The sequence below is a fragment of the Cibotium barometz genome, chromosome 32 (assembly GCF_041138505.1).
Source record: "Cibotium barometz isolate CiBa-2024 chromosome 32, ASM4113850v1, whole genome shotgun sequence".
Classification (NCBI taxonomy): Eukaryota; Viridiplantae; Streptophyta; class Polypodiopsida; order Cyatheales; family Cibotiaceae; genus Cibotium; species Cibotium barometz.
Genome location: NC_141077.1, coordinates 11,312,448 through 11,321,739, shown reverse-complemented (window position 1 = coordinate 11,321,739; position 9,292 = coordinate 11,312,448).

The following is a 9,292-nucleotide window of genomic DNA, read 5'->3' as shown; positions in this document are numbered from 1 at the left end:
TAGATGAGAGAACTGAAATGCCTCTAACTCCCACTTCCACTGCTGGAACTCAAGACTCCCCCGATGAAGTCGAATCTGCTGGTAGAACCGGCCTGCCACAATCATGCTATGGGCGTCATAAGAAAACCCATGATCATCCACTGTATCCTGGTCAAGCATGCACTTTGGCCTAGTGCAACTCATCAGATAGTAGTCTACTCCCTCGCTATTTCCCTCACTGGCAATAACAGCAAATACATCACCCTCCTGTAGCAAATCTGTCAGGTCATCATAACCGACCATGAACGCAGGACCTGTGTGCTCATCAGACACCACTGGATGTGAAGGATGCTCGGGGGAGAGGAATGTCTGTATCCATGCATCTGTCCATCCTCTCGAGGCACAATGTGACCAATCGCCATCCATACATGCTCCACAGAAGCATGCAAACCGTCGTGTGTAAATCGTGGGGGCCGCCATGCACGTGCTCCTGATGGAATGTAAGCCCAAGGTGCCAGGTATTGTGTCACAATCATGGGAGGCTCTACGGTCAATCGTGCCACCATCCACATGCCAAAAAAATCTCCTGACAATCCGAGCATCATGTTTGGGGTACGATGATGCTGCACTCCCACACAAATGTTGGGAGCACCACTCGACTACGTGGCCCGCATCTCTGAACCGCTGAGCATCCTGTCGCAGCTGATGACGCCTCAAGGCACGTTTCACACACGCGCCTGCACCATCATGCTCACCCTTCCCGTGACCAGTCTCAAAGAATGACCAAATCACTGGGATACTAGACTGCACATGCCACCTATAAATCCATAAAAGATAGTCTTAGTTATTGTTTTCTTTAAGATGTTCTAGTGAATTTAGTTTAATTGTAAATGTAAGAAAGCCATAAGTACAACCTGTAGAGCCAATAGAATTGACGTGATGACTTGAACTGTGCGCCACAACCATCCGACCAAACCCATCTCGTTGGACATGTCTGATCCCACAATCTCCTAAAAAATCGTCATGGAGACGAAAACAGTGTTGCACAAAATGTGCATCATGTGAACGATCATCACTGATATAGAAATGATACTCTCGAATAATGACACGGGTCTCGGGGGTACTCGCTATCCCATCTACATGAGCCTCTGCATGTCGATAGCTAATGTGGACCAAAATAGCAACCTGGTGAGGTAAGCAATACATACGTTTAGGACACAAAAAATCAATTAAGTAATGTAGCTCAAACATAAAACAAATATTACAAAATATAACCATTACCTGCTCTGAGAAGTAATACTCAGATTGTATCTCCTAAAAAGGTGTGAAAGTGTAGTTCTCTGCAAAATCAATCACAGAGACGACCACACCAATAGGAAACTCTGCTAGGCATGCTCGAAACTGATGATCCTGCCACTTGGCACAATGACTGTGCCGTATGTAGGGGTAGATCTGCTCCCTAAATGTGGCTGTGAAGTGACAACGTGGTGTATGTTTGTCCACGAGCTGCAACTTCCTAGACTGTCCACCACTCTGGAGCTGGTGTGTCACATACTCATAACGTTGCCATGACACTATCTCTTGGTCACTTGCATCAAGATCTACCATCTGTAGATGTGCAAGTGAACCACATGATGTGCAATTGCTCTCCACACAAGGCATCCTATGGAACTGGGCATCCTCCGTGCGTGCACACAAAAGAGAGTGGATGAAATCACGTGGACTACGAGGCAACTCTCTATGCCCACTAAGAGAACGGAACACATCATAAAAAAGTTTAAACTCAACATGGTAGCGACAACAACATGTGTCACGCTGACGTGAGTACCTCACAAACCAAGGCTTACACCCCTCAAATGACCTTTGCCCAATTTTAAGCTCTGGATACGAAGCCACAAACTGAGAATACAACTCAGTTTGGGACATTTCAAGAAAGCAAGCACCGTGCTCAATGAACACTCCTCTTGTCACTCTCTTACGCAAAGCTTTCTTGAAAACTGGCGATGCACGACAATTCTCCTCCCAAAAACTTTCTATCAAGGTTCTAGTGGTTTCATCTAGTAGGCTATCATGCCTAGCTACACGACCACTACTCGCCCACATAGCACCAACCTCATTGGTATCTAAACTTTGTCGCCTAATAGACCCAACTCTAAGTGCGTGTGGTGCTATGGAAAGGATGCGAGATGTGGCACTAACCTTACCCTTCATTTGGGAGCTACTTATGGCTGCCACAATAGCCCGTCGAGCAGCCAAAGCGTCCGCAGAGTTCCTCTTCTTGTTAACTATATAGGAATGACGAACACTTTGTAGCACCGCCATGCCAGCTCTCCTCTCTCTTCGACCTCCACCCAATATCGGAAAGCGCCCTGCAGTTGGCCATGTTGGGCAGATCAATCAAAGCATCAAGCACACATGCCTGTGATGAAGACGTGAGGTCTTTGAAATAGGATTGGAAGATTGCATGGGCACGACGATGTGCCCCTGACTTTGATAGTTCTTTCCTATCCACACGAAGGGCGCCCAAAGGAGGGGGGGTGGGTTCTTGTAGAAGAGAGGACTCAAGAAGGGCGGGTTCATGTGGATTATCTAAACTAAGGGGTAGTGGGGGGGAAGAGGACGAAGGGAGAGGAAGTGGAAGAGGAGGAGCAAGGCTTGGATCATCGCCAACGGAAGGTGTTGCTCGTTGACGTGCTCTCCACTCTCTCTTTCTCTCACGAGCTACCCTTCTCCTCTCCTCCTCTTGAACTTGGTGGATGGGGGGGAGTCTAGTCCTATCACGTTTCCGACTCCTACGACTTTGAGAACCCATTCTCAAGGAAGCTAAGAGAGAAAATATTATAAAGGCTCAATGATGGGATAGTACTACAGATAAGTGTGGGATAGTACTAGAGATGTGTGATTATATAGGAAAAATAGGTTATCCACTTCAAATCTCACTGGATTTCCTATCTAAGATTGATTGGATAACTAAGATAAACATAAAGATAATTAAAGATAAACTATTATCCACTTAAAAATTAATATTATTTATAATATTTATTAACAAGTCTAAATATTTATCATTACTAGATATATAAATATATCTTTAAAGAAATCTTTTATTTTATAATTATATAACTGCTTTTTTTAAATAAAGTATTTTTTTCAAATTTTATTCAAAGGTTTATTCTACATAAAAAATTTTCAAGAAATATAAAAATAAAAAGTTTATTTTTTTAAAAAAATTAATAATATGATCTTTAATAATATTTTTATTGATCTAATCCCAAAATATAATCCTTTAAAATTAATGATTTTAAATTCTTTTATTTAATAAGTTACATATATTTTATTATTTAAATTTCTATATTCTATTTCTCTAAATTACTAAATTAACTTTTCCAAAAATATGTTTTTGAAAAAAGAGGGGAGGTGGGAAGGAGATGCCACGTGTCACAAGCGTGCATGACACGTGGCATTCTCTTGACATGTGGCACTATTATGGTTGATGTGGCATGCCATGTCACCATGTGCGAGGTGGCATGCAAAGGTGGCAAGATGATATGGCATTAATGATGACTAGGATGATGAGGTGGGGAGTCAACTAGGTTGACCATGTTGACATGGAGGGTGGAGGTGGCAAGCTGAGGTGGCAAGCTGCTTATGTGGATCCTCTCGATGCTCACGTGGACATAAAGTGGCATGCATATATAAGGTTTGGGCCTACCCAAGCCTCACACATGGAATGAAACCTAAGCTGTGAAGTTTACCAAGCCTAGATTTCCAAACCTAACTAGGATTGGTTTTAGACTTGAAAAGGGGAGAGTGGACACAATATGGAAATTTTCACTTGGGAGGATTGAAAATGGACCTTCCCATACTCAAATCAAGCCAAATTTTTTTAAATAAATTCATGGCAACAAGAGTATTGATCCCTTGAGTTTTTAGATTGAAAGATTCAATATTTAATTTTCTAGAATTAAATTACTATTGATTTAATGGGCCTCTAACAGTCATAATAAATTTTCCAAAGTAAATCTACAAAAATCAAACCGTTAGATTTGTAATTTTATCTTATACCCACATTATACTAATCTTTCCCAATCTAATCATCACTAGATCTATACAATTTGAGCATTTTAAATGGTAGATGTGGTGGGAGGATAAAATAGTATGTTTTTTAACAATTCTAATATCTTTTATATAATATAGAAAATAGTAGAACACATCAAAAATTACTCGATAAATCAAGTTAAGCTCTATGTTATTTGTATTTGTGATATGCAAAGTGGGAACATCGTATGAGTAATAATGTAAAAGTTATAGGCAATTTACTCACATTCACTATACCTGTCTAAACCTAGGACAGGGCCTGTATACAAACTTGGTTCCCAAAGAAAAGGGGATTTGCAATTATTGGATATTCGATTAGATTATAGTTTTAGGTGCCCAACTTTGCATATGATGTTTCATTAGAAGACCTTGAAGTGAAACTCCTTGGCTAACTATGAGAGATTGGCTATTCTTCTTGAAAAAATGCCTGTTTTTCAGCTAAAGCCAAGGGCGCCCACGACATGAAACTAGATAACCTCATCTTGCAACCACCCCCAAACTCTCTAAGTCATCTAGTACTTTTTCAGAAAGTGATCTACATCAAACCATGCACTACAAGAAAAGTCCCCTATGATAGCTACAAGCTGAATAAGAACAGTAGGAACAATCCTATCATAGCTACAGGCTGAATAAGGGCACAATCCATTTTATGTTTTGGAATGGGAGTTCCTCTAAGACTTCAACGCAACTTTATGGTTTTTAGTTGATCAACTTGTTGCGCGCACACACACACACACGCGGGTGCGCGCGCACACAACAGCATAGCACAGTGCAACTTCATCATTTTTTAAATATAAAAAGGGCATTTAGCATTGAAAATGATTCCAAAGGCCATGCTATGAGTATCATGGGGATGAGAGTGTCTATCCATTTAGAGCTTCCCAAGGGAATCTCTCCAACAATCATCTATGGAGGACAAGGACTTGGATATTGAGCCTACAAAGATCAACATTGAAGTATGTGGGCTTGAAGCCACAACATGAGCATTGTCACTTTGATGAACAGAGGAACAAGTTACAACTTGATGTCCTATAAAATATGGGAAGGTTTGTGGGTAGACTAGACTTAGAAACCAACAAACGCAAGTGCTTGTAGTTTCCATGTAAGTGTGGTAAAATTTGAAGGGAACTTGAAAATTTAATTTATTATCAACAACATGTGGTTAGAAAAGTATACATTATGGAGCAAGAGTTATGGAAAGCAGGTCTACTTGGAAGAGTTTGGATTAGTGTAATTGATTACTCCATCTAATGGAAGGAAAGGACAATCCAAATGAAAACAAACGGATGTACAACAACAATGGTACCACTTTGGTCTCAAACTACTGAGGCATTCTCATTACCTACAAATATTGAAGGTTCCTTAAGCTTACACTGAGAGAAGCTTGATCATGGTAACCTTCCCACCTACTCCCAGAGACCACCATTATTCAAGCCAAAAAATTAGAAAGTAATGGATTCGTATGGACCTCTTGAACATAGTAAAGAAATCCCTAGATCAAAGTCAAAATAGTCCATGAATAACCAAAATGGGAAAGGGAACCGATATAAAGAAGCCATGGTTATTAGGTGTGCCAAAGGCCATTTTGACTACACAGAAGGGTATTACAAGGGAGTCACAAAGATCTCAATATCTAAGAGGGTCCAAAATCCAAAGGAAGTAAAGGTCAACAATACAAGAACACTAGACATCAAAAAACAACAAAAAGAAGAAAATAGGCCCCAATAAAGATAAGGTGACCTTATAGACTGGACACATTCACTTGCCTGGAGGAAGAAGGTACAGGTGCCATTTGGCTTGACTAGAAAAAATGAGGGACGTATCCAGATGGGGCCGGAAGAACCAAAGGCATCAATGATTAGCCCCAAGAATGAAAAAATAAAGGGTAAAGTAGAGGAAGAACCTAAAATAGATCATGCCATGGATCCAACAAACTAGTTTCATCCACTAGCTAAAGGAGGAGATGCAACACTCAAAGAAGGACCTAGAGCACCTTTGTTAGTAGTATTCCTTGATGGAAAAGAAAGACAGTGGATACTAGTGACCTAAAGATAGAGGGAAATTAAAGATAGATGGCAAAGGAAGACAATGGATACTAGGGACATAAAGATAGAGGGGAATTAAAGACTCAAAGGAAGAGTAGAAAAATAAGTTCCTTATACCCCTGGAACCAATCTTGAACAAACATGTGGAAATCTTCACATGTGACTTTCCTCAAATAGTCATGTCATGAAACACTCAAGTTTTTTTACATCCAAAAAAGGTACTCCTCCATAAGGTTCAAAAATCAAACTTTCCACTCAATAATCAAGGAATCATAAAAGCAACTCAAAAGCATGGTACTTAAAAGTTGTTGATGCAAAAACTAGTGTTGTTCACGCCCAAAAATAGTTGTTCTAATAAGCATGAAAATTATACCCAACTTATTTAAGGGATCACATAAAGTACAATCTCACCTCAAAAGAAGAAAAATCAAAAGTTTTTTTGATGTGGCAAACCAGTTGATGTTCATGGTCATGAGTATCTATAGTTTTCACATCCAAAAAGGTGATTTAAAAGCAGTGTTAATCGTATCAAGGTCTTCACAATGATTATGTGCTTTAAAAAACATGAAATTCAAAATTTTTTTTGACGTTAAAATGAGTACATAGTCACGGTCATGAGTATCTCAAGTTTTCATGCCCAAAAAAAAGTGCTTCAATTATGTTAACTGAGGTGATAACAAGTTTTGACAAAGTGTGAAGAAGGCCTACATTTGGTAAAAATAACAAAACAACTCATATTTTTCGACGTGAATAGCTTAATCACGCATGACTAACTTAACCAAGCAGCTGCTATGCTGATTGGTGCTGACACATTTTGCCCACCCTATTAATGAGTTAACCACCCATACCCCTCACTTGGTGTGTCATTTATACTATTCTCATCCTTCTTCTACACTTGTCTTTTGATTTTTATTTTTCATCTTCTCTCTTGCTTTGAATTCTCTAAAATCATCGCTTTCGAGCCCTACCTCTCGATATTCCAAGTTAACATCACCTAATGTAGCAAGGTAGGGGGCACTATTACTTATGTCTATTGGTGTCGTCATCTTTGTTTGGTTGAATATGGTCACTCATTATCACAAGATTGTGAACATCAACACTATCTCTCTCGATGTCATCATCTATGGTATCATCATATTCTTGTGGTTGAATATGGTCACTCGTTGTCACACGGTTGTGAACATTAACATTGGCTCTCTCTCATTCAATGTCTTTCAATAATACATAAATAATGTCTGCCTCTCAGTTTTGTGGTGTATACCATAAACATGCTCAAGATTTCTCTTTCTTTGTTAGTCTATAACTCATACACCAACTAGTCTTTCTTGGCCCTACAAACAGCCTTTCTTGGCTAAATACCCTAAAACTATTTCTAACAATATTCATGATGTCATGCTTTCTTCTTTGACTTACACTCTACTTTACCCCCCAAAAAACTATAATCTTGGCTAACAAAGACATCATCAAAAACTAATCTAGTTTTTCACACCAAAAATACTTTATCAAATCAAGGGAAAAAGTTGGGTATTTTCACATTCACATCTTTCTGAGTATAACCATGTACTTATCCATTTTGGTCATCATAATTTTGGTGTGAATATCTTAGAATATTCACTAGATTGGTTTTTCAGTCCAAGTTTGAATCTCAAAGAGAACAACCATTTCTCTTATGTTTTGCCTCCTCTAACCTTAGTTCATCCATCTAACATTATTTTCAATCATAACATTAATTTTTAGTTGATGTGAATATCTCCAAAAGTACCTTGGTTTTTCACGTCACAAAAAACATAGAAATTACATAATCTACTAACAACACCTCATCATTTGAGTAGTATATAGTACTGACATGCATGAAACTTGTCAAAACAAAATAATTTTTATGATGTGAATATCTCAAGATATCATGATTGTGAGAAACCAGACCTAATTTTTCACGTTAGAAAAATTATTCAAGACTAACCTTTTATACACTAATTGCACGTTCTTTAAATTTAGTGGACCATCCTAATATCTTCTTGTCTTCAAACACTAACATTCTTTAGACATGAATATATATCACGCCATGATAAATTAGTATGGGTTTTCATGTCAATGAAAGTTATCAAGAATTGTACTCTTTACCTAGATCTCATCTTCCTTTATACTAGTGAACCATTCTAGCGTGTTTTTACTTCAAGATGATGATTTTTATTTAATGTGAATATATTAAGATATTCATATTTGTGAAAAGCCACTATGGTTTTTCATGCATGAAGAAACCTTTTTTAGATCATCCACAAATGTACATATAACTTTAAATACTCTAACAACAGCTTTTAACACTAATATACCAACTTTCAAAAAAATTCCAAGAAAAGCATGAGGAGTCTTTCTACTAGACAGCTTCTTGTGGGCTGACAAATTTGATAATTGCTATTATATTAACATACCAACTTTCAAAAAAAAAACCAAGAAAAGCAATTGAGGAGGAGTTCCTACTAGAGCTAGAATGTGGTTTGACAAATCTAGTGTTGTTATTACAAGATGACTCCTCGCGCAAGCATGAGGACTATGACTATGCTTCAAACAACAAAGCCTAAGTCCTTGTGAGATATCAAGACCACTACAACAAAAAAGAAAGGTAGGAAGGAAATATCCAGGGCATAAAAGCTTACTCATCTAGGGCCATACCTCTGAAATGTAGCATGCAAAATCATTAGTAGAGAGGTAACAATCGCAAGGGGCAAGGTAGGCTTGCATTAATACTCGCCAAAATACCTACTATTTCTTGAATCCCCAAAGGTCAAAGCTAAGTTGGAGGCAAAAGGTTTAGATTAAAATGCAAAAATAAATCCCAAAAGGATCATCAATGCATGTGTGTGCAGAGTTTATAAAGTCTTATGAAAAAAGGACAAAAACATGAGAAGTAACCTCCCAGAAAAGGGTAATGATCAAGGAGGATAATACCATTTAGCCATGTGACCCCACCACCAACCACGCGCACACACAAGATGGAGTGCAAGGACTTGCCCTTGATATAATGATCAAGGAAAAGGTGTTAAACAACAATGGGGTGGAATACACCAATATCAAGGGAAAGGCAAATGAACTTACAAGTAGAGCAGTGTCCATGTTTATGCAAATCAAGCCCTTTGGCACATATAATGGTATTGACTTCCATAAGCTGCAAAAGT